The sequence below is a fragment of the Leptopilina boulardi genome, unplaced genomic scaffold (assembly GCF_019393585.1).
Source record: "Leptopilina boulardi isolate dan_hultmark-lab unplaced genomic scaffold, ZJU_Lbou_2.1 LbouV2_126, whole genome shotgun sequence".
In the NCBI taxonomy this organism is placed as follows: Eukaryota; Metazoa; Arthropoda; class Insecta; order Hymenoptera; family Figitidae; genus Leptopilina; species Leptopilina boulardi.
Window position 1 is genome coordinate 254,005 of NW_026137670.1, and position 27,012 is coordinate 281,016.

Sequence of the window (27,012 nt, forward strand, 5' to 3'; positions counted from 1 at the left end):
CTCTCTCTCTCTCATCTCTTCGTAAACTGAAGGTTACGTTGAAACGAAATGTAAATTTTTTTCTCGAGCTCTTCTTATTCTCTCTCACTTTCTTTTGCCTTTAGGGTGTTGGAAACAATGGTAGGGTGGTTTAAAAAGGGGCGATCGATCGTTTTATAGGGGGTGAGCACACAGGTCCAAGGGTGTCTTAGCTGAAACGCGCGCGGGTGAAGAGAGTCAGCTTTACAGAAACATGATATTTTCCCCACGCAGCTTGTTAAAAAATATCCAATACCAAGTGTATACACTCTTAAATTTATATATATATATACTCTTCCAAAAAAAAAAAACTTTCCCAATGTTGCCGGATCAAACTTTTTGATCCCCATACAGTTTGGAAATTCAATTTTATTCAATGTCGGTGAAAAATTTCGCGAGGGAACTTTTAATAAGGGATCAAATGTTAGTTCTAAAAACCCCCTTTTATAAGAGCGTTTTTTTGTTTATCTTTCGATGAAATTTCCGTCACGATTTTAGGCTGATATAATTTCTGCTTTTTTTTTTTTTTTGGTTTGCAATTTTTAGTTTTATTGGTTGTTAAGAATGGTATGTTGAAAAATATATTTTATATTGGAATATGAACGTTTTAAAGATATTTCCAAGAGTTCCGCGAAATATGGTCGTTTAGAGGATAATCGTTGGAAAGGGCTTAATTTCAAGGCGGCTGGGTTACGATTAAACCAACCCCTCTGGATATAAATGGACAAAACGAAATAGAACTGCATATAACCGACCTCGTAAATCACGCTCGGCGATGCGTGCCCTGCTCTCTTTCTCGAAAGTGTCGGGACTATCATATATACACTATTTTACACAATGATCACCCGTAGGCTGCTGCAATTTTATCGTCCTGCATTTTACATTGTAAAACTTCTTGACGGTTATATCACTCCGCGGGCGTACCAAATGTGTCGCTATATATATACAATATATTTGCGAGAGATATGAAAACCTCGCATGATATTTTCACGTATGACCAATTCTGAAAATAAGCCATAACACGCCCCAACTTCCGTCTTCGTGCATATATATCCCTTATAACCTTCTGTTCAAAAAATATTTAACCTACTTAATTTATAAAATAAAATTTTACTCAATTTTTGATTGGTAAAAAAATTATTTTGCAATCGAAAATAATTACTTAAAATAATCAATATAATCGATGCGAATGGAAAATTTTCGAAGCGTATTTAAAATCAGTACGGTTGGTGTGGCCTCTACAAACGTGACTGGATATATATGCAATTATTTAAAATAGCAATCACGGAAATGAAAGTGGATGGGTGAGGGGGCATTGAAATATTTGGCTGAATTTTTCATGCGGAAAAATTCTCTAAAGATTTTTCCAGCTGAGATGGCTGCAATGCAAAACCTAAAATCAAACATGAAGAACTCGTTTTTGCCAACTGTGTGTATATATATATGTAATGAATGTCGATTCGAATAATTGATATGAAAAGTAACTATATATATATATATATATATATGTAGGCGCGTATTAAATTCACAGCACCTAGGTGCTTGGGCTAAGCTTTGATGACGATGGAAGCCATGAAAATGTAACAATTGGAACATCCGGTGCGATGGTTATCGTGACTGGCCATCATGTAGATTAAATTAAATCATTAAGCGAGAAACAGGATGACGATGTGTGGTTTATACTGGCCGCTTTTTTGTTTCAATTGCTAGTTAACGCGCTGAGACTTGAGCTGCGCTTTGTTAAACATAAACATGATTTATTCCTCTACAATCAACTTATTTCAGAGATTAAATCTAATCATAACCTTTTGTACATATACATATGTTTCTTTAAGTGATCAATTATTTTTATATGTCTTTTACATTTATCTCTCCATTTATATTTTATTTTCTATTTTTTATTACAATGCAAAAAAAATTTATTGTTTCAGAAATTACTGTTTATTCTAATATATTAAAAATAAATTATTTTTCATAAAAATATATTAATCTTTCAACATATATAGAGAAAAATGATTTTGAAAAAGGGTTAGTTAAAATTAGTTTCGCCAAACCCCTTTTTGAATGCCCATTTGATATATATTTATTTGAAATTTATGAGCATTTCATACTAGAGATCCCCGATCTAATCCTCATTGTCAAACGATTTCAATAGTTTCTTTTTTTTTTTTTAATTCTCTCGGTGAAAAATTTAATCGCTTTGAAATTGACAGAGACGAAACGATCGATTTGAAATAAATCACTGATGCAATAAATATAACCATTTAAAGATACTATGAAATGTTTTTCGATATTAGATACAATTCATTAATAAAATTGCCAGCGGTATTTCTTTTTTGCTTTTTAAATTGATATAGTGAGTGATTTTTAATTCAAAGCAAAATGACATTCTTGTGCAAGTTTTTCCTATATATATATATATAATATTGAATTAATTTTAACACACTCTGTCTTGATCTGATTTACAGTGTATGTAAGCCGCGCACACACGATGAGGAATGGAAAAAGGCGAGACTTACTTATCTGCTGCTCCTTTCTGGCATATATTAACCCTGACGCGATTCAAGGTATGTTGGCCAATAATTTACAATCTATACTTTACTTATAGAATTTGTCTCATTGCAACCGGTCAACCTACGTTTATATATAATATAAAATCTAACAACCCAGAAGTTTCTATTCCCACGTGAAATCATATAATAGTAATCAATTGAAAAAAGGGATTCGCTACCGATTTTCGATTTCTCTATATGTATATTTCGCACACACTATCTGTGCCATAATGTCGAACCCATCGATCAGTTTGCGAACACTGGGTTGCCTGTTTAATTCTTTTTCCTCATTGACAGTTTGCTAACCCACACTATTAGAATCGCAATGGCGTAAGATGGTTATTTTCAATGCCCTAATTTTTTTTTTTTTATCTATTTTTCATTTATTTTTTTAATTTTAAATAAAATTTTATTTTACTCTCTAAATCGGAATTAGTAAAAATGTTTACTAATTTGAATTAGTGACTCATTTTTTGCTTCTGAATTAGTAAAATTTTACTAATTATTAGTAACTTTTACTAACAATTAGTAAAATTTAACTAATTCAGAAGCAAAAAGTGAGTCACTAATTCAAATTAGTAAACATTTTTACTAATTCAGATTTAGAGAGTAATGGCTGCATCCATTAAAATTATTAAATTATAAAAATTTTCAAATCCTTTTGTAACTCTATTTTGAAATTAAGTCAATGAGTTGAAATTAAGTATAAATTATATTTTCAGTCTCAAATGATAATTCAAAATAGAATTTTCGAAATATCTATCTGGTTGCAATGAATAAACATTTATTTATAAAACATCAGAACAAAATTAACGAGAATTATATAATGTGATTTTTTGAAACCAACGGTGAAATAAATGTTCTTTCCACGCCAGTGTAAATTGATATAGGCCTATAAAAACGATAAGGTATACGTCAAAAAGCAAGCTGATGTATTTTATATAAATACATTGTGCGGTATATGTTCGAAGTGTGCGATCATAGAGTATAGCGAATGATGGCGCATGCTTGGGATACATTCAGCTTTACTGACTTCGACATATTGTATACTCGATGAGGTCTACCTTTTCGTATTAACTTTATTGTGAAGTATGATTGATGAGCAACGATGCCAGACGATTATACAGATTATAGGAGAATTTCTATATTTGATCATTATACAAACACATACACACGATTGTGTACAACGTCTATCTCGTCTCTCCCTTTTTTTTTGTTCTGAAAAAAGTTCCTCCCCGGAAAATTTATACCCTCAATTTTTAACCTCGCTTTCAATTTTAAAATTACGTAAAATGATACTTGGGGTTTGTTTTTGTAAATTATTAATTCCTCTAATTCTAAGGAGATCGTTTCCCTCGGAAAATATAGATTACACCTCGTTTGCTTAATAACATCAATATTATTTGCTTTTTATACTATAGGGATATTTATCGATTTCTTTTTTTTTAATTTAGAGTTTGGCCAATTTACAAAAATCTAGTGAATTTTTGGTTGCGATTCGGATGTCCGGAAGATGAGTGATGTGATATAATTTTTTTTTCTTAAAAAGGCGGTCAGAGTATTAGAACTTTAATATTCTCGAGATCGTCTTACCCCCGTGTTTGAAGCAGCGGTTTCTTTTCGAACTCACCGTCTCTCTCGCTTGTGTCTGGCTTCGAATTTTAATAACTCTGGGAATGCTCAGAATCCAATAATGTCTTCTCTCGTCTCTTCACATGCGCCCATATCAAGCCCCCACATATATGCGAGCGCATACGTTGATTCGTGAACTTTTATATTCACACATACTATATATATATTATAGTTATATACTATATATATTCAGTATACACATAAAAATGTACTTGAATCTATTTTTGGATCTTTTTAAATATTCGCGTATTTAAAAAATGTACCTGATAAATCTATTTACGTATACGATTTATTAAATCTTTTATAATTATAAAATTTAATGTCAAATATACAATTGTTAGACATTTTTACAGTGAAGGATCGATGAGAGTATATACGTCCCTGAAATTCAGCTTCTCTTGAATACACACACGACTCCACCCTCGACCTATGCACGCTTCCGCGGAAATCTCATATTCTGGAATGACGACGCGAATTCAATCCCCTTGTGTCCTGCGCCAAGATATTTTTATACTTGGTTTTTTTTTTCGCCGAATAAAATCGGTAACTATGCTTTTAGCAATGTAATGTTGATTCTTGCGGTCTCTTGGGGGTTTTTCTCTAATCTCTTATTGCTCTTCATAGTTCCATTTATCCCAAGTATTAAACACTCGACAGTAGTCCTTTGGAAAGGAAATGATACTCTAAAATTAAGATTCAAAAAAGCGTGTGGTAAAAAAATAATTTGGAATTCGCATTGATCGCAGCCGTTAAGGCGGATAGAACTCCGAGTTAAGCGTTCGAATCTTCCTGCAGTGATTTTTTTTTATTGTAGAGAATGAATATTAAATTAATTTTTTTGTAAAGATTTGAAAATAATTAAATTGAAATTCAAGATGAGAAACGACATTAATGAAGAGATGAAATGAAAATAGACACAACTCGATCCTGGGTGGTATTAAAGCGATAACGTGCGTATGACATAAAAGTTGAAGATGCGTTAAGACTCACTTAACACCCACCCGCTAGGCGAGAATCTCGATATTTTATATGCATAAGGAAGAAGAAATAGCAGGTAACTAGAAATCTCTTGTATCGTATATATATATATATATATATATATATATATATATATATATATGAACACCCGAGAGTGGTATAGGAATTTAATTGGTGGTAATATGAATCCGCGTAATATAAACCGCCATCAGTCTCTCGCCTGGAGTGTATATAGAAAAGAAGAAGGTGCGAGAGCACAACACTTTTGGAGGGAAGAATAAAAAAAAAAAAATAAATAAATAAAAAACAGTTCTTTAGCCTCCGGTCGACATGCCGAACCAATGTCTCCACCTATATAATATCACAACTGGACAATTCTCTCCCTCTACAACTGTTGAATTTATTTCCTCAAGATAAAATTTACATGAGGGCCTTTTATATATACTGATTGCTAACACAGAACCTGTAATTTCAACCTCCTTAGCATCCCAACATTATATGAACGCTTACCCTATTTTGTATATTTGTTATGTAGATCAGAGAATGTGAATTTTGTTTCACATTCTAAAGAATCAATTATGCAGATGCAGACGAGATTTTGACATGTTAAAAAAACTCTCAAATCCTTCCTAACTCGAAAACCATAATTCTAAAATCGAAAACGTAGTTCTTTCTGTGACCCTAAAAGTCATCAACATAAAGCTTTTCCGTAAATTAGCATAATCCGCTTCCATATCGTGAGCACTTTTTCTTAACTTTTCAGAGAGACTGAATTCCAAAAAAGAATCCACTTTGAATACAGAAGGGATGATGTGATTAAAGTGAGATTCGATATATATATATATATATATATATATATATATATATATATATATATATGTGTGGAACAAATCGAAGATGGCTTAATTTAAATGATGGTCGAGTCAAAGGTTCTTTCTTGCCAAGAGTCCGGTTTGCACTTTGTGGCAAACACTGATAACGAAAATGGAGACGCAATTCAAAAGTTTTCGTGTGTAGGACTTTTCAGTGTGCATCACATACACAGACCCTCGAAATGGTTCGATTCCCGACAGATAAAATACGCGACGAAGAGAACCTCGTCCGTTTTCCATGGGGAGGACTCTGACTACACATCCCTTACTTTTTCATTCCCCTACTCTTTCTCTCTCTCTCTCTCTCTCTCTCTTTCTCTAATGTATTCACAAATCTTCGTTCTAACGTGGCGTTATCATTCTCCAAGCAGCCCCGTCTTCGCTTTTTGGAGTCGGGTACATTTTCCCTTCACTCTCCATTCCTTTTTACCTCCTCCTCCTCCTCCTTCCTTTTCTTAGTCCTCACCTTCTTTCCACTGGGGAGGAATTCATTTCGCGGCCCAACGCCCTCGTCTCCTACGAACGCCACTATTCGATTGCTTCGATTATCCTTGCCTTATTCCTTGAAGCTTTCTACCCTTACTTTCTTTTTTTTTTTTCTTTTTCTCCCTCTCTTTTTTCCCCTTTCTGTGTTGGCTCTAGTTTTGTCTCTTTTTAGTTTTCTCTGATGCTATTTTTTCTCTCGCGCCGTTTTGTTCCAAGTCCAGAACTACTTTATCACTGGTGAAGGAAGACTCAACTTGGCACTGTCACTGTTTGCCTATAGAAATCCCTCGCGACGAATCCTAACAGACGGCACTGACTTTCAATTGATTCAAATTCAAAGCCATCGCTAATAAACACAATTCTTCAAACGTTTCGATATAAACGATTTATCGTTCGACGATCAAAATGAAAAATACTCTTCAAATTAAATTTTATTCCTTCTTTGATTAATAGAGATTTAAATAATATTTCTAATTTGCACTAATTTTTTTTGAATAAAAATTTCTTATCTCATATATATAAAAAAGTTGAAATCTGTCACAAGAATCTTTGGTTTAAAAAATAATGTATATTCTCCTTTTTTGTCAAATCTCGTTGTGCAGATCTTGTAATTCCTTTGTGTGCGAGAATTGATTTTAAGAAGAGATGGAAGTAGAAGTTGTTGAACAATGCATTCCTTCTTAGGGACTTATTACGGAATCGAACGCACTTATATCTGGTTCGAATCCATCGCTAACATATACAAGAATCCCATTACACTGTTGATGAGAGTAAATGTGTATATGTGAGAGGACCAGACATGTTTGCGTATAAGGAGAATAACATCAGTGGTATGGGATGGCACATTCCAAGACCCATTCAGTCGGCCATGCTACCCGTTGTCAGACATGCTCACAGACAGACAGGCAGACGTTCGAACGAACCTTTTCTCAATCAGACCAATGCATTTTAAGATAATTGTCTCACTCGTCCCGATATCCTGTTGACCGTTTCACTTTGATTCAAAAGCCTGCTTTTCTTAAAGTTGCATTTTACAACAAAAAAACCAACACAAGAATTCCTCATGAAAATCTTCTCAAAGGAAACTAAATTATATTTTCAAAAATAAATTCTTTTGATTTATTGGAGAATTGAAGGGCATTTTTTTTTCTCTTAAGATTTAATAATACAATGGGTGGAAATGCGTGATTTGGCAATGCGCGCAAACTGAATATTGCTTGAACGGACTATAAAAATCTTATCGACCATCTCAGCATGGTGGGGGCACTTAATATTAATGTCTCCTCTCCCGCGGTGGTTTTCGTGCATCTGTATATGTATATATAGCGGGTGATCTCTGAATTCCAAGAAAAATCGTTCCCGCATCCTATATCATTCCCTAGAATCTATACTTTCAATCTTTTCATAACATTATCTGTCCAAAGTGGAATGAATTATCTTTAACGTGACTGCGCTAAGCGGAATCGTTTTCATAAAAAGTGGATAATTTTTTTTACCTTTAATTTTTATTGTCAAATTTGATTTTTTTAATCATTATAAAACGGAATATAATAGAAAAAATTTTGAAAAGTAGAGATGAATATAATTCGCGAATCTTGAGAATGAAAATTAGTGATGCGTCCTCGTAAAACTCGACCTCGAATTCCTGAGAGTTTCTAATAGCCGCGCGAGTTACTGGCGCTTTAAGTCCCAGGCAGTCTAGCTTGGATGCTGCATACCTCATCCTGATGGACCAGCACTTCCGCGAAACTTTAATGCAAAACTAAGATGAATCTTCATTCGGTAATGTTATCGACTTCTGAGATTATGTCAAATTATCAAAAATTCAATTTATCATTTCTTTATGGCTATTAATGAAATTAGAATTTTTGTGACAAATGCAAATTTCCAATAGAATGAACGCTCATTGAACTTTAAAAAAGAATATCGAATTTTTTTTTTATCGCTGATTGAATTTTGGGAAGTCTATAACTCTCGTCCAATTATCAAAAAACGTTAGTCCTTTCAGGTGGCTCTTTGCGTAAGTCATGTCGAGAGTCAATAATTTCCCTTCGTTTGGTATGAGCACACAAAGGAGCAGGTTTTACCCGGTCAGGAACTACGACGCACTGATTAAAAATTATCACCCACCGACTACAAAAGAGGCACTCACTTATCTCCTTCTCTCTCTCTCTTTTTCTCATCTCTCGTCCCTTCGTTCTCGGCAGCTTTTTATTTATTCCCTCTTGAGAGGTCTCTCACCAAAGGCTAAACAAGCTGTGGTCGTGCGGCCAGCCAAGAAGAAACTTAGCAGACGAATTAAAAGTTCCTCGAGTACGAGAAGACACAAGTTCTCACCCAAGGGTGTGGCATGGTACTCAAACAAACACCGAGGGATGAGCATCCGGAAAGAGGAAGTCACAATGAAATTCCATAAACTTTGTAATTTAACTAAAATTTATCAACAAAACTACATTTAATTATACAAAGTTACAAGAAATGTTAATTTTCTAGTTTGGAGTAGAAATAATAAGTGAATTCTGAAATAGAATTTACGATTAAAGGTAATTAAGAAAAAATTTTCACTTTGGGAAGATTCGAACGCATGAGCCTTAATTCGAACATTTAAACGCCTTAACGACTGCGACCAACGGGAATTCAGGAGGGAAAAAATTTATCTTTCTTACTTATCGATTAATTTTCACAGAAAATTATAAGGTATTAAAATAAGCTGCAACGCTCATGATTTTAATCCAATTTTGCTTATTTTAATATTAAAATAGATTAAAATAAGCAAAATTGGATTAAAATAATAAGCGTTGCAGCTTATTTTAATGCCTTTTAATTTTCTGTACTGACAAAAAGAATCGAAAAAATAATTTTATTTTAAAAAACAATTTTTATTTACACTGTTTATAGATACATTTCTCAATGGCTCAATTTCAAATGTATTGCATTTCCGTTAATAATTTTAGTCTCCTTTTTTTTCTGCAACGTCCTATAAATTAGACAAATAAATTTTAACGACATTGAAATTGAATGCAAAAACATGATATTCCATTGGAACGATTCATAAAGAATTTCCTACTCGCAAATTTCTACCTTTTGACTCATCAATAACTTAACCTTCGCGAGACACGAAGTATCAATAATTTAATGTCTAATGAGACAGAAGATTCACATTCGACTTGCTTATAACTTTGAGTCTTCAATTATTGTTGCAACTTTGTGGGATATGTATGAGATGAAATTTACCATGTAGGATTCTATATATATATATAATATTCGATATATGAAGGGAAAACCAGTATAGGTGATATAGTCGTATAAAGTCCTTAATGGAAAACTGACAGGGGGCGAGAGCCAAGTCCTCATACATCGATGGAGTCTTAGAAACTCGCCTAAGCTTCTAGAATATTTATGCTATCCGGCACGCGAGGAAATAACCACTATATATACATATATATATATATTTATATTCGAAGAGAATCCTTATGGTCCTCTCAATGTTCACGCGCGGAAGAGTTCCTAGATTCCTTTTTCTCTCCTTCTCGCTCTCCTTTAATGTATGCACGAATACGCCCATCGGCACTCACGATCATCAGTCACGAAAGGAGACCCGACTCGCGACGTGATTCGCGCGTACCTATCATGCTTTGACTTATAGAACCCCTCATTGTTTTGTCTATATATCCAAAAAAAAAGAAAGAAAGAAACCTATAGCCTGTTTTGCATGCAACTGAACTTTGACACTATATATAGTCCTTTTTGAGTGACGAGCTTCTTTGTTTCTAAAACAACTCACAAATTGTCCTTGCCATATATATTATTTCGAACATATTATGTCACATTTCCATCTATTTGTTGCACGGAAACAATATAATAATTGGTTATATATAAAGAAATGATTGACGGACTTTAATCGACTATTTATTGTGTAACTTTTTATTATTTCTCGATATATGAGAAAAATATCAGAATCGAAGGAATATGAAATATGTCGATCTAGGTGTCACTATAGTATGTATTCTTTTTCTTTATCGATTGATTAATATCGATTAATTTATTTGAGTTTATGTTTTTTGAACGCATTAATGAGTTCTAATAATCGTTCAAATTTCCATTTAATATCATTAGATATCATTTTCATATTAATTCGAACAAATAAAAATTCTTTGAAATGAATTTTCGATTATATAAAAACTCTGTAATCGGTTTAATAAAAATTCCATACAAAATAATAATTCAAATAAATAAAATTCAGCTCAATGAAAATTATATCTAATGAAATTTTATTAAAAGAAATTTTAATTTATTTTAATTTTATTATTTATTTTATTATTTACTTACAATATATGAAGAACCGAATCGTTTACGACAAGATCGCATATAATCTAATTGAATTTTTCACGTGGGTGGACAACAATGATAGCCTTCTACATTTTATATGTTTCGCTTCTTTAGCACACTTTGCCCTTTTATTTTTGATCATCAGTTCGCTATATATGTTATTTATTTCATACAGTATTTTTAAAGTATATATATATATATACATATATAGGAAAAGGGTCATTATATTTTTCGAGAAAAGAAAATCGAGTCTACAATATATGATATATTGATGAGATGCATCATTGTTACGTTTTATACATTTAGAGCGAAGGTTGAATTTGCAAAAGAAATGAGAAGAAAATGGGAAATTGATATTTTCCTCGATGGCGGAAAAGATGTTCAGAGAAAAATAATCATAATGCTCATGATGGTAATAAGTTTAATGGCGAGGAAAGTAGATAATGCATATATAAAATAAAAAAAAAAGGAGAAAGATTTTTTTTCCCTTATAAAGATTTTCTCTCTTTACATATATGATATATATATATATATATATATATATATATATATATATATTCTTTATATATATAGATATAGGAAAAACACTTGAAGGATCAATCTCAAAGTTTGTTAGCTTGTTACAGGTGTCGAAGATCATAAAGATGGAAGACTTACGTTATTATTAGGGATACGATATATTCGGGTCATAAAATATCCAAGATAGACTGGATCGTATAGAATAAAATGGAAAGGAATATATAGAGGAGTTAATAAAGAGAGAATACGATGCATAAATCGAAAAAAGAAAAAGGAAAATTTAATATCGAAATAATTTTTCAAACGTTTCTTTCTTTGTTCTGATCATTATTTTTATTTCTTCTTTTTCCAAAAAAAAAAAAAAAAAAATTGTTTTTTGGAAAAAGGAAATTCTACATTTTGGAAATGGAACATTTTTTGAAACTCGTTTTTTTTTTTTGATAAAACTTTTGATATCAGGTAGTCTTCAATATATATAGTCTTGAGGAATTAGATTCGGTTGAGTGGACTTCTGTGTGTGCATGAGAGGTGGAAAAAAGAAGATCGCGAGTGGACCCTAGCTCTCTCGTCGCATACCTCTAATAACTTGGCGCAGAGGATCTTCAGGAGTTAGCGGTTAGAAACGCGATGACGCGACACTACCGGACTTAAGTGGCGAAACGCGCGGACAAGAAATCAACAGAAAAACATTACCGAAACCGCGAAGCGGCTTAAACAAAGGAGGTGTGGAGGTGTGACAAAACGACGATTGAGCGAGAGTGAAAAGAATCAAGATTCTTTTACAGAAAAAAAAAAAAAAAATTCCTAATTTTCAGAATCATTTTTTTTTTTTGGAGATTTTCCAAAAAGTGTGATGCAATGATTATTATTGAAGGGTTGATTGTTACGGGAATTAGTTAACGAAGAATAACAAGGTGGGTTTTGCGGTTTTGTCCAAGCGGTGAAACTCAATTAGGAGTACTGAAATATTGGATTGGCTATGGAGTTGTGGGAACAGGGAACATTAGTTTTTGCCTTGATTGAGCTCTCTCGGGAGCACGTATATGATGTCGTGAGTGTGCATATAAGAATAAATGTGTGTATGTGTACCACGTTATAAGCCTCGTCTCTATGAAATATCAATAGCGTATTGCTAATGTAATCTTTTGCTCAATACTCGATGATTGCCGGCCGTAGACCTTCTGGCTTTATCAAGGGAAAAGGAACACTTCTCCCCCTCCCACTTCTCTACCGTGTTATACACGCATTTTTCATTGCATATTCCATTTTAGTGCCTCATTACAATTTTATCCTCTTATTTCTTTCTCCAGACAATCATTTCTACTACTAATTGGATCAATCTCTATTTATACACACATGAAATTCATTTCTTCTTTTTCACATTAATATTCCATCCCTTAGGCTATTTTGGTTGTTTTTTTTTTTGGAATCAGAAAATAAAAATAATTTTTCTAGAAAGAAATCGATACATTATATTATCTTGAAAAACTGTTTAAAATTCTGAGGAAAATTCCTGCTGAAGACATATATATATTAAGCTTTTCATTTTACGGTCAAAAAGGGGAAAAAGCTTCTCCTCTTAGATGGACGATATTGAGAAGCGAGGCGTGTTAAATTATAATAAGTTTTATAAAAAGCAGGGGGGGAATACCGATATCAACATTAATTTATATAGTGCACTGTCAGCTCAATAATTTCAATCTGATGCGTCTATAATGGAATCAATATTTTAAACCAATATTTTCCACTATGAAATATGATATGAATTATGAAAGTAATAAACAATTATGTTTTATTTTTTACTTATTTTTGTATAAAAACTACTCGCTAATTTCTTTCAAATGTTATAAATAAAAATTATTTAACGGTAACAATTAAATATTTTATACGCAAGGGAGACGCGATCGAGTACTTGATTGGAGGGGTGAAGGGGACACTGTAAGGGTCGTGTCAGTATAAGAAGAAAGAAAAAAAAAAAAAAGTAATCGAAATAAATCTGAGGGACCATAGTAAGCGCGCCGACTTGCATGCCAAACGGCCGTTTTTTAAAACTCCACCGGGAAAATAAGAAAAACTCATCAAGTAGGGATGATTGCCGTACCTTATATATATATAGTATATATTCTCTCCCGGACGTTTCGACCCTCACCCACGGGAACCACCTTGGCTTCCCGCGATTCCTTCCGGACTGTAATTTAGACATTTGCTCTTGGAATTTTCTTATGGCACTTGCCAACATGTCATTCTAATCTCCTCTGAGCAAAATGTTTAATCCCAATCGGGTTCCCTGTTTCAACCTGGTCAGGGTCAGGTTGGCAAATTTCTGCACGGGATTGTTTGAAATAATTTTTTTTTCTCTACACTCTTATAATAAGTAAATTTTTTTAACTAATTTGAAGTTGTAATTCACTTTTTGCTTTTGAATTAGTTAAATTTAATTAATTAATAGTAAACAAATTTTTTACTATTACCCGTACAGAAAATTTGACCGGGCCCTAGTCGGGCCCAGATCTGGCACAACCGGGGCCACATCTGGTAACCTGATCTAAGCCCGATCAACAGAGAACCCGACTGGGGCCATGTCAATTTTGCCTGATCTGGAATCCTGGTCGGGACCTGACCAGAGCCATGGTAATTTGTCCGATCTTATAGTAATTGTAATTTTTAATAAATTATAATTATTTATCTCTAATTGATAAATAAAACAATAAAATTAATCAATATAATTTTATTTTATGAATCTGCATTTAAAAAAACACCTTATAAAATGAAAATGAAATTAAAGTTGCAAAAAAATTATTTGAATAATTGTTTCATTTACTCTCTAAATTTGAATTAGTAAAAATGTTCACTAATTTAAATTAGTGACTCACTATTTGCTTATGAATTAGTAAAATTTTACTAATTATTAGTAAACTAATTCTAAAGCAAAAAGTGAGTCTCTCTTAAATTTTACTAATTTTTAGTAAAATTTTACTAATTCATGAGCAAAAAGTGAGTCACTAATTTAAATTAGTAAATATTTTTACTAATTCAGATTTAGAGAGAAAAAATGTCATAAAATTCTATAAATGTATTTTCACTATAGTTTTTTAAAAAATTTAAATATTTAAATACCAGACCTGGCCCTGGTCGGGCCCATAGAAATTTACTAACCCGGGGACAGAACAGGAAATCGGATCGGGGCCAGGTTGGTATTCGGGATGAAAAATGTCAATTTCTGTACGGGTAGTAAAAACTAATTCAAAGTTAAAATTTTTACTAATGCAAATTCACAGAGGATTTAATTTAAGATTTAATTATAAATCCCTTTAAATTTTTTTTTTTTAAATACAATTTGTTCTAACTTTTAATTTGACTGTCTCTCAGTCCTCTTTAATTTGATTTAACTAGGCTATTTGAATTATAACTTAAATGAAAAAATTTAAATTGCAATAGTAATTGGCAAATACAAATTTAACATGAAAATCCTTTTGTGTAAAGTAACAAATTTTCTATTCATATGTGAGATAAGTGTGATTATATAGAGAAAAAAAATAGAATTAACTAAAATGGAGAAATGAAAATTGAAAGTGTATGTTTGAAGAAGCTTATTATGAAAGTAATATAATTGTGAGAAAAGTTTTTTACCATAAGGAAATTTTGCAATCAGGATTTCGAGTATATCGTTGAGCAGAGTTCGATTTCTATACAAATTACATGGTCATTAGTGGAGTTAATCACCTCGTTTGGGTTAAAAACAATTTCTAGGGAAATGAGCACATTAGGAGGGAGTTATTAGTTTCTCTCTCTTTCTCTCTCTCTCTCTCTCGTAATTTTTCATTATTTCCTTGTAACTGTATATATATACAGAGTTGCATGCTAAAAATTCAAGTTAATTATTTCGGTGCTAGGCATCTATATGCTTTTTCTTTTCACATTTATATTTTTATTTTACAATTTTTATTAGACTACAATATTATTTATTTTTATAATAAAAAATTAAAAAATTTTTTAAAATAAAAATAATTTTAAATACAGGTATAAAGATTTATATATTTCGCGGGAATTTTGTGATGGACGTTTTAAGTGTTGTATAGTTGTATTTGTGTGATAATTGCGCTCGTACATAACACTATACGCGGGACCCAGGGACTTGACCACCTGAGACCACAGCGCGAAAGAAACAAGTATAATACGGTAATAATTGAGCTTTTTGTCAGTGTGGAAAAAAAAAGGAAAGAAAATTTCTCATTCTGAGAGCCATTTAAAGGCTCTTGTAACTATATATGAACGTATATTGTATAAATGTTGCTGGTAGACATCAAGCAATGACGGTGTTTCGTCGCGTGCGATTATCCCGTAAATGTCAGGAAGACGATGGTTTTTTTTTTTGCCTTCTTTTTTTTTTTATAAACGTGCCAGTTTTATTCCCGTGTCTATCCATAAGCACGCATTTGGAAAGAAACATATCCCCCCCTCCCCTCCCACTTTCTTGATAGTACCAATGGCGATAGGCACGAATCTTGTTTTTCCTTAAATAGTGTCTCTTAAATTATATTGTCATTTTCAAGCAAACAAAAGTCAGAATAAAATTATAGTTAATTAATAAAAATTATCTTGCATTAGATAAGTATTAAATTTGTAAATTTAAAGAATTAAAATCGCGTAAAAGGACATTTTGATTGATTACGCGACGATTCATTTTCCATTAAAATATAGAAGTACTGATCGATTCTGTAAAAAAAAAAAAAGTTAAATTAAACTTTTCCTCAAGAATATTTTCAGGCGACGAAAGCATTTCAAGAGAAGGAGCAATTACTTCATGAATGGTGACCGCATTTTTTTTTTTTTTTCTTTTTTTGATCGAGAACTCTTGTGACTGAGAGAGGTATTATCACTGAAAGTTCGTCATTATTCACCCTAAAGCGCTTTTTTATAATTATTAAGAGACGCGGTCAAAGTAACTTGACAGTCAATTTATTTTTATCTTTGAAAAAATTTCTTTTTTTTTTATTGAAGCAACGTAGTGGAAAACTGTTTATTCGCGTACACGATCGTGCATATAAATACCCCCGTGTGTCTAGCGAATATACTTTTAGAGAGAAAGAGGAGATCACTAATACTTTCGCGTATATGAATCTGGAAATACGTTTTCACGTATATATACGGAAACACATACTTTTTCCTTGAATATTATTAAGAGGGTCGCTTGGTGCAGGTTAGTCCTTTGGATATAGGAGAGAGAGAGAGAGCCTGAGTAGATGGAAAATTGACTGAAGAAACCCGTGTGTCCCACAACCCCGAAAGTACTGCGCTCGGCACGTGTGTAAACTTTCTTGAATTTCCTTAGGCAAATATTGCCCGGTTTCGCGAGTAAGAGAGAGAGAGGAAGAGAGAAGAGACCCTTAGGGCCAAGAAAATGAGATTTTTCTCCGAGAGTTGGATGGCCTGACTTGGGGAATGAATTTGAAATTAGTTCATACGGGACAAGCTACCGACTTGTATTACCTGAGAATTCGCTTATCTTTTTTTTTCTCTCTCCTATATGTGTGTTTCTTCAAAAATTTCTCCACTCATTCTCCTTTCTTTCAACTTTGTGACTTTCCAGCAGCTAATGCATACACAAATAAGAGAGAAGAAGAAGAGCTTCTCAACTTTTCTCTGTTTACAAACTATAATTGTCTTTTGATTAGTTTAAAAAAAAACGCTTCCACCAGGAACAAGGTTTAGAAAGTTATTTAACTTGAATCGCATGCACTTTCTTTTGTTTTTGAAATATTTTTTTCACTTTGATTGAATGTGACACACACTTGATTATTTCTTACACCCCAGGGGAATGATATATATATTTTGTCTCAGAGGCAAAAAAATAATTAATTGTTGCTAATTTATATTACCATTTAGTTGGTCAGTCTAACTATTTTCGTTAGTAGTTTAACTAAATAGTTATTCCAACAAACTAATTAGTTAAACCAACTAATAAAATAGTTATACCAACCAATAAAAATAGTAATCAGAACTAATAAATTAGCGGCCAACCATTTTAGTAACCATTTTAGTAACCATTTTTGTTAGTAAGGTAACTAATAGTTATTCCAACAAATTAATTAGTTAAATCATTTAATAAAATAGTTATACCAACCAATAAAAATAGTAATCAGAACTAATAAATTAGCAGCAGTATAGTTTACTGCAGATAAATTTGTTTTAGATTCTATTTAACAATTTCTTTGGGTCGCAAATTCAAAATTACAATTAGATTTAAAGTTAGGTTAAACATATTAGTCTATAAATCATAGAAACCAAATAAAAATTCATATACTTTTTGAAGAAAATAATATAGAGATTTACACTTATTTCTGTTTGTGTAAGTAAGTAATAAGAATGAATCTGCAAAGAGATTGGGATTTAAAATAAAAAAAGGGATGCGGTCTCATTATTTGAATTGCCTAATCGATCTACTATTCCTCGAAGGAGAAAGAAAGAGAGAGAGAGAGAAAGGAAAGAATCTAGGGTGGAACACTGAATGAGTAAGAATGCGCATTGCCATTGGAAATGGAGAAAGAAGTTGGAAGGATTTGAATACGATCGATTTTCTATAAATAAGGATTCACGTGATAATGGCAGTGGTGGGCCTTCCATATGGAGGCGGTTTGGAGAAGGGGTTGCCTATCTATAAAAGATAACGAGGACAGTTCTCCACAAACGTATATATATATAAGATGGGTTGGGCTTGCTTGCAGATTCGATTCACTGCGCGTTACAGATTCCCTATACCACATTTGTTTTCACAAATTTACGTTTCTCAAAAACTTTATCCTCAACTATAAATATATATAATTAGAGCCTTTTTTTATGTTTCTTATCTACAAGATTTTTTTTATAGAAACGAACAAAAAAAAATTGAAGCTTTTTTTTCAATACATTGAATAACGTTAAATTGGAACTGAAATCGAAAGATCCGTCAACGACAAAAGCGTATTCGGATTTCAGAATGAGAGTATATAAATGTAGAATGGAATCTTGGAAGAAAGGCTTCGAGCTCTAATTTATGACAAATAAGAAAATTCGGTCTTCGAACAACAAACGTCCAGCGTGATTCGAAAGACGCGCGCGTATAGAAAATAATGAATACGAACCAGAGGAACGCAAAGAGCGAGCGTATTCGACTTATTTGAAATGTTAAAGACATGTTACGATTGAAAAATATTCCGCCTATATATATATTCTTTGACATTGCGTATATATAAAATATACGCGCATAATCATCGCTTGTGTATATATCAAATTATTTATAGGAGATATATACAAATTGTATTCACATTTAAAAATTAAAATTATAGTTCATTGTGGAAGAAAAAAAAAATTGTGGAAAAAAAATCTAATTATAAAAATATTGTATAAAGAAAATTTTGCTGATCCTTCGGAAATTGTATGTCAGAAAAATTTTGTTGAAAGATATGACAAAGACACATATACACACACACAGAGAGAGTGGGGTTATATAGGATTTTAAGCTCGCGGTTAAAGAGGTTTGTATACGCGCTCCTACGTGATCGGCATGAACCCCTCATATGCGCGCGCGCATTTCTTTTTAAGCTGAAAAGGGAGCGTTTTAAATTTGCTCAGCTATCTCGAGGGTGGCTTCTTTGATCGGAATGCCATTAGGCGTTTCCTCTTATGGTATACGCGACCGTGCAAGTAGACATTGCAGGCTCAAATCAAAATATTCCGAAGCGAATCGAAACCAAAAGGAATACTTGGCATTTATCTCTTTCTCTCTCTTCGTATGTGTCTTTCAAATTTAACATACCAGAAAACTAACTAAACTAACTAAAAAAGGAAAAAAAAAATTTTTATTTTTTTTTTGCATCAAAAACACACCAATCAGGACAAAATCTTTTTTTTTGCATATATATCAATGTCAACATAAGAAATAAAAATTGAAATTGAGTTAATAAGAGAGAGATTTGAAAAAAAAGGAAACTAATTTTTCTCTATATTCTTAATGATTGTAAATGTCATGTTAGAAGCGTCATTTTATCCGGTTAGCTGACTAGCTATTTCCAATATAGGTTCTTCTTTTAGTTCATTTTATTGGTAAGGGGCAGGTGGTGGAGGAAGATGAGGGGGGGGACTTTTAATGGTCGTATATGAACTAAAAGGGGGGTATATAGTATCGCTCGAGGTATTGATTGCTAATCGTATATATCGGGACAACCCTCACGTAAATTATCATCGTCGATACTAAAAAAGAAAAAAAAAATCCCTGACTCATCAAACGCCTTTTTCCCCCCGAGCACTTTTTCATTTGGAAAACATCCCTTATTTTTTTTTTTTTGTGTGGCTTTGTACTTCACTGACTCATGGATCATTATTGTCATTCCTATATGAAAATTCTTTATTTTAATTTCATAAAAAAAAATAGGAATTGTTAATAATAAATTTAAAGAAAAATTTATTACAACTTTGAAAAATAATATTTAATAATTAAATTTTTTTAAAGTTTGTAAAAAAATCAATTAATTGCAAATTAGTAAAAATGACAGATGTTTTTCAAAATATCATCTGTATAATCAATTTTTCTCGGCTTGGTTTTTTTTTTTTTTGCTATGCGTGAGAAAACGCGTTTTGAAAATTGAGGCACGTGAAGGCAAATGAAAAATTCAGAGAAAGTTTTGTGAAAATAAAAAATGTAACCAGACTAACATGCGTTTTTGGGTACCAGAGGACTGTGTCTTAGTACACCCCCGAGGGCACATTGGCCGCAGGTCTGATGAGGCATACCGAGCAGGCATTACTTGATTGTCTCGCCCAGAGAGAAAAGAGAGCCTTCGACTTGTCTTATTTTTCCTCTTATTTCAGACTTCTTCCATCGCGACGTATATATATATATATATATACCATTCTCAACCATTCTCCTAACCATTCGCTCACGAATGTCCAGACTCTCTCGCGGAATACTCAAGTAACGACCCCTCTCTCTCTTTCTTCGTTTCACCCTCTTCTTTCATCGTTTTGCCTTTTGCCTGCGCTCTTGTCCTTTCACGTATATATGTAGCCACGAAACGATTGGACAGCTGGGAATTACTGCTAAACGAGCGAAAAGCACGATAACTTTTGTCTCAAACTCTCTTCTTCGTCAATTAGTTTATTCCATATTATAAATTCACACCCAAAAAAAAAAAAATATCATCATTCTAATTAAAGATTTACACAAAGAAAAAATAAAATCTTTCTCTATAAAATATGAAAAAAAAAAATTGCTATAGCAGAAAATTAATCTTAATTTAGCTTGTAAATTTTAAATTCGAGAAATCTATTTACAGTTTAATTTATGCTTGGCGTTAATTGCTTTTCGTTGTAGAACGTTGAGGCAATTAGTTTTACATATCTTACAACAGGAAACGATGAAATGACACGCACGACAAGAAAGATAAAGTTCCATCTGAATCTCATAAAAATATTTTTTTTTTTTCAAGTTGAATAATTCTCGGTTAATTATATTTTTCAGTTATCGCATTTACATTGAACAATTAACACAAATTTACCACAAGACGAAAGTTGGATGATTTTTTTTTTTTTTTTTTTTTTTAGATAAAAACGAAGTGTCTATTAACTTGTGAGACATTATATGTCGTTAAGTAATTAACGCTTGTCGAGAATATTGTATGTAGTTAAACAAAATTAAGGATGAGTAAATCCCAGGAACGAGTTGAAATATAATGTGTGACGCAAGAAACGTTAAGTAGCGAACGCAAGCATTTGCGTTCTTTTAACACACCTGTCAATAGGGTGTCTAGTTCGTGGTAATTAGAGGCGTGCATAATTAATAGCAGGCGGTTTGATTGTTTGTTAAAGATTTTAGCGACTTGACGTTGAAGTGTTTTCGAGGGCGAGTCTCAATAATTAGTAACCCACAATTGTGTATATATATGTTTGCACTTATATTTGACGAACTGTTCATTTGCGTTGTGGTCGTTGTTTATTAATTATTATTCCATCTGTTTGGTTAGTTCTTTTTCTTTTCATTCTCATACAGTATTTAACTGCATGAAAATCGATAAAATAATATAAAATCAGGAAGTGGGATTATAAAAATTACTAGAAATATTTCAAAAAAATAGAAATTTTTTTCTGGTTCTTTAAACAAAAAAAAAAAAAAACATTTTAAAGTAAACAGTATTGAGTTCAAACTTGATGGATTAAATAATGTGCAAAAAATTGTGTCCTCTCTGTATATATATAATCGATCTGGGATCTGCTCGCAAGTCACGGACGACACCAGCTTAAGACTTAAGTCGATCTAATCCCACGGTTGTCTAAGACTTTGTTAGACACCCTACAAAACCCATCAGTGGATCTTGGCTTCTTATTCATGGAAATTTCACGCAGCCAGTGAATTAACTTTTTATTGATACTGATTCAAACACTAATTTGTAAATCCATTCGTCTCTTCTTCTGATCAAAAAATAATTCCAAATTTGAGATTTATTTGCCTAAACGAATTTTCGGTTAAATTCTATATTCTCTCAATTCTATTAGAAGAATTAGTAAATTTTTTAGTAAAATTATTTTGCAAGAAAAAAATGTCTGAATATTTTCTTTGACAACCAACAACGTCCGGTGGAAATTCTTCGACTTGAGCTTCTATTTCTGATGTTGGAGTCGTATATATATATATATATATATTGGCAATTTGCATAAGCGTTTAAACGAAACGATGCTGAATCATTCGTTCTATAATAGTGAGAAGAATAGAAGTCGAGGTGTTGTTTGCGTGGGGGGAAAAACGTTGCTGGACCACTGAACGAACGAGATGGAAGTATTGATGTGGTACATTGTATGTGAAGGAGATATGGATGAAGGGAAGTGAGAGGAAGAGAACATTGGGAAGAGGTCAAGAGGAAGGCGCGAAGGCACTCGCCCGATGGAGGCGAAAGTTTACGACGCGTCGTCCGTCGAGTTACCGACGCTACCACGGAGGCTCCTTCTCACTCTTTTCCTCTCTTGTTTTTCTTCTCAATCTTTTGTTTTTTGCCTTATTTTTCTTTTTCCCTTTCTCTCTTTTCCGAATAAAAACGGTCTTATTTTTCAAAGAGAGAGAGAGAGAGAGAGAGAAAGAGAGAAGAGCACACCTACGAAAAGATTGCATGTCTGCGTCACATAAGCCAAACAGAATGTGCAATTCTTCCACAGTGTTGAGAGTTTGGTTTGGTAGCCGATCTGCCAATTTCACACTCGCCGCTATGAACCTAAAGCATCCATCTTCCTTGTCAGTACCCTAGCTACCTGAGCCTTAAACTTGGACTAATTATAGGCGTGGTAAAAGACCTCCAAGTGCCGAAAACCTCTAAAGTTTCAACATCAGAAACTGCGGAAGTCCCTGGACCACAAGCCATATCAAACACACCACAAGCGATCATTTTTTAAAGGTCAATGTTCTTAATATTCTCGAAAAGAAAGAGAGAATCGAAAATCATGAATCCTTCCTCGTACGAAAAGCAAAATGGAAAGAGGAGTTTTGCAAACGATGAAGTAAATGTAGTAGGGGCATAAACTGCTCGACTAACAACCTACACATATATGTATATATTTATATTTATAAACATAAGTATGTATCCATTGGTAAGCGCGAAAGAACCTCTCAACTCGAGACGCGGGTAGACAGACGGACGGACGCACAGACACTATTAAGGTTTTGAGCCATCGCGAGAAGAGACCGGGTATATATGCTATGGGGCTGTAAATTATAACTCCACCGCGAGGAGTCGAACTCTTGAGTTTGAGTCTAACCTCAGACCAGACTCGTAAAAATATCCTCTCTCTCTCTCTCTTTTTCTCTCTCTCGCGTTTTTCGAGGAGCGGAACTCATGACGCGTTCTGGTCTTTCTGCTCTCGCTTTCGAACATTATATGTATGTGTATATGCACTCCTCTCCTCGTTCAAAACATCCTGTGAGATCACGAGAGCCATAAGTCACAGCGAATTACTTTCGCCAACCGAAATATTCTCCTTAAGCCATTGTTTAAGTGACGCTTATACCACTATGCACGAGTGGTGTAACCAATTTGGAATTTGCATTACATCTGTTTCTTTGAATAAAATTATATATATATATATATATATATATATATATATATATATATATATATATATATGATCTATGCGAATTTTTAATTAGATTTTAGATAAAAGTTCACATCATTAGCGTAATATCAAAGTCGCGTATTTGGTTTCCGATTATTATTATATTTCTCAAGTATTTTTGACTCAATACTGAAGAATTTCTAGCTCAATATTGAATGAGTTATCGATCAATACAGAAAGATTGTTGGATTCTGCGATTATTACTATAACCTGTGGAGAAATTTTAAACGGGCCCTGGCAAGGCCTAGATCGGATAGCCCTAAATCCGCGTGAATAGAGAACCTGGCCGTGGCCACAGAGGAAGCCCTATTTCAGCTCCATTCGAATCGATTGGAACCGAGGCCCGACCACAATCTGGTGTGAACCTATAGTCGGGATTTTTGTTTCAACCAGGTTAGGGCCAGGTTGACGAATTTCTGCACAGGTATAACTCAGCTAATAAACTCCGAAGAATTTCGGACTTGGTAGTGAAGCATTTTTGACTCAGTATACGGAAGGATTTCTAGGTCAGTAAAAAATGATTTTTGGATTTGAACGGGCCCTGACAAGGCCTAGGTCAGGAAGACCAAAATTCGCATGAAACAGAGAATCAGACCGGAGCCACAAAGGAAGCCCTATTTCAGCCCGATGAACATCGATTAAAACCGGGGCCCGACCAGGGCCTGGTGTGCCCCTTGTTAGGTTACCCGGTTTCAACCAACTCAGGGCCAGGTTGACGAATTTCTGCACAGGTATAACTCAGCTAATAAACTCCAAAAAATTTCAGACTTGGTAGTGAAGCATTTTTGACTCAGTACGGAAGGATTTCTAGGTCAGTAATAACTGATTTCTGGATTTGAACGGGCCCTGACAAGGCCTAGGTCAGGAAGACCAAAATTCGCATGAAACAGAGAACCTGACCGAAGCCACAGAGGAAGCCCTATTTCAGCCCGATGAACATCGATTAAAACCGGGGCCCGACCAGGGCCTGGTGTGCCCCTTGTTAGGTTACCCGGTTTCAATCAACTCAGGGCCAGGTTGACGAATTTCTGCACAGGTATAACTCAGCTAATAAACTCCAAAGAATTTCGGACTTGGTAGTGAAGCATTTTTGACTCAGTACGGAAGGATTTCTAGGTCAGTAATAACTGATTTCTGGACTTGAACGGGCCCTGACAAGGCCTAGGTCAGGATGACCAAACTTCGCATGAAACAGAGAACCTGACCGAAGCCACAGAGGAAGCCCTATTTCAGCCCGATGAACATCGATTAAAACCGAGGTCCGACCAGGGCCTAGTGTGCCCCTGGTTAGGTTACTCGGTTTCAACCAACTCAGGGTCAAGTTGACGAATTTCTGCACAGGTATAATTTAGCTAATATCCTTCGAAGGATTTTTGACTCAGTAGTGATTGGTATATTAATTTCTAGATTTATCATTTATGAATATTATTCTCGTGCAGAAATTCGGAAACCTGTCCCTGACTTGGTTGAAACAGAGGACCTGACCGGGGCCATACTCGGCATTGGTTGGGCCCTAGTTATAAACGATTTTAATGGAGCTGAAATATGGCTGCTTTACTATATATGGCCCCGAGTGGGTTCCCTATATGTTTCATGTGGATTTGGATTACTGCCTCAGTAGAGAAGCATATTATTCGTTCAGTACCAAAACTGTATTAATACAGATAATCTTTATTGACCTTCATAACTACCCGTGCAGAAATTTTGAAAGGGCCCTGGTAGGGCTCACGTCAGGAAGCTCCAAATTCGCATGAAATAGGGAAAATTCCCTATTCGATTAATTCGATTAAAACCGGGACCCGACCAGTGCCTGGTTTGGCCCCGGTCGTGCTCCATGTTTCAACCAGGTCAGAACCAGGTTGGCGAATTTCTGCACGGATAGATTAGAAGAATTGTAGAAAAAAATCTTATTCTTCACTGATAAGTTTTGATATAGAATGTCCGACAAATGTTTTTATGTTTGGTAAAATCCAGTTCTATTAAGTGAACATAAACCAAAGAGCAATATATGCAAATCCGCATTGTCTCTTGGAGTGGTTCATAAATATAGAGAAGGGTCTATCGCTAAAGAAGTAGTAGTAGAAGAAGGAAGAAGAAGAAGAAGTTGCGATCATTTTTCGTCGGTAGTGCATGGTTCTGGTCGTTATGCCAAGAAAGAGCAATTGTTGGAGATTGTGCGCCTGTACTCGAAACGATCTTGCTGTGTTCTATCGGTATCAAGTTATAAACGCGCCTTTATCGCATAGGTACATTCGCGAAGAAAAGGGTGATGCGCGATTGCGAATGAATGCATCCGGTCGTAAGGAGCCTCACAGCACAGGAGGTAACTCGATTAAAAGAGTCGAACGACTGGAAGGAGAGTGGTGGTGTTGTTGTTGGAAGTAAAGTGGTGGCAGACAGGGCCACTAGGCAAAGTGCGACTTCCCTGATAGTTGAGTTTGTGTGCGAGAAAAAGAAGGAGAGAGAGAGAGAGGGTGCGGTTACCGCGAAGAGGAATCCTGGCGGTAACACATGGAAGGATAGAGTTATTTATTGTTATGGCCGCTTGCTAAGTCGTAGTGTGTGGGTGTCGAAGGGGGGAGCATCCGCGCGACTCTCTTGGTATATATATCGAACAAATACAGATACCACTGGTGCCTATATAACGCGCAAGAGCCACTCTGGACTCTGTCAGGGCAATGTGCAACGCTGCCGCCCACTCCCAATACACCCCGCTGGGTGTCCCAACACCTACCTACAACTGTATTCAACTTCATACTCTCTGATCCGCATCATCACGACGTGTTGGAACCGCACTAAATTTATCCACCGAACGACTTTATTACATTACCACGAACATTTAATTCGAAATTATTACTTAGAAACGAACATATCCCTACTTCCAAACTGCTTGCACACATTTCTGATTTATGTCCTTAGTAAAAATCTGACTAACCATCCCTGAGATCAAGGACCTTCTTTCCGAGGTCTATCTTATTGTATTGCAGAATTTAATTTGTCAAAAAGTTATGATTTTGAAATTAGAAAATATGATTTAGATTCCTCTGAAGCAGATTTTGGTTGAAACAACGGAAATTTTAGAAGAATGTAGAAATTAATTTTGAATAGAAGAATTAGAAGAGTTTTTTTTTATATTGGTACAACAGTGAGGAGCCGAATACCCGCTGGTTCAAGGACTACTGTCGGGGGAAATAAAAAAGAAACATCGGCAATAAAGAGGGGATACAAATATATAGGACCATTTCATGGCTTCACGAAGGAGCCAGCAGACAGCTTGGAGTCTCTTTCGTGACTCGTGCCCGTCATTCTTTGCCCGGATATATGGGTTCATTATATAGTTTTTAAAAACATTTTTTTTATATCAGCTATATCTTTTATTTTTATTTGCAGCCAGAAAACAGATCACTAGAAAATTGTATTCAGAAATAATTTAAAAAATTACAAACAAACAGATAGAAAAAAATAATTGTAGAATTCTTTTTCTAATCAATTCA

The 27,012-nt window shown here is 34.1% G+C and overlaps 1 protein-coding gene and 1 long non-coding RNA gene across 5 annotated transcripts in view; one reads left to right on the forward strand and one right to left on the reverse strand.

Moving 5' to 3' along the window:
- The window catches only part of LOC127291159 (uncharacterized), a 196,504-nt gene that overhangs the window by 65,109 nt on the left and 104,383 nt on the right, over window positions 1–27,012 (forward strand). Inside the window, exon 7 of the long non-coding RNA XR_007844554.1 lies at window positions 2,487–2,585. This is a non-coding gene — a long non-coding RNA (uncharacterized LOC127291159). The remainder of the gene's footprint in view (window positions 1–2,486; window positions 2,586–27,012) is intronic.
- Window positions 1–27,012, reverse strand: part of LOC127291152 (zinc finger homeobox protein 3) — a 127,630-nt gene that overhangs the window by 32,369 nt on the left and 68,249 nt on the right. The gene's annotated exons all lie outside the window — the stretch shown is intronic.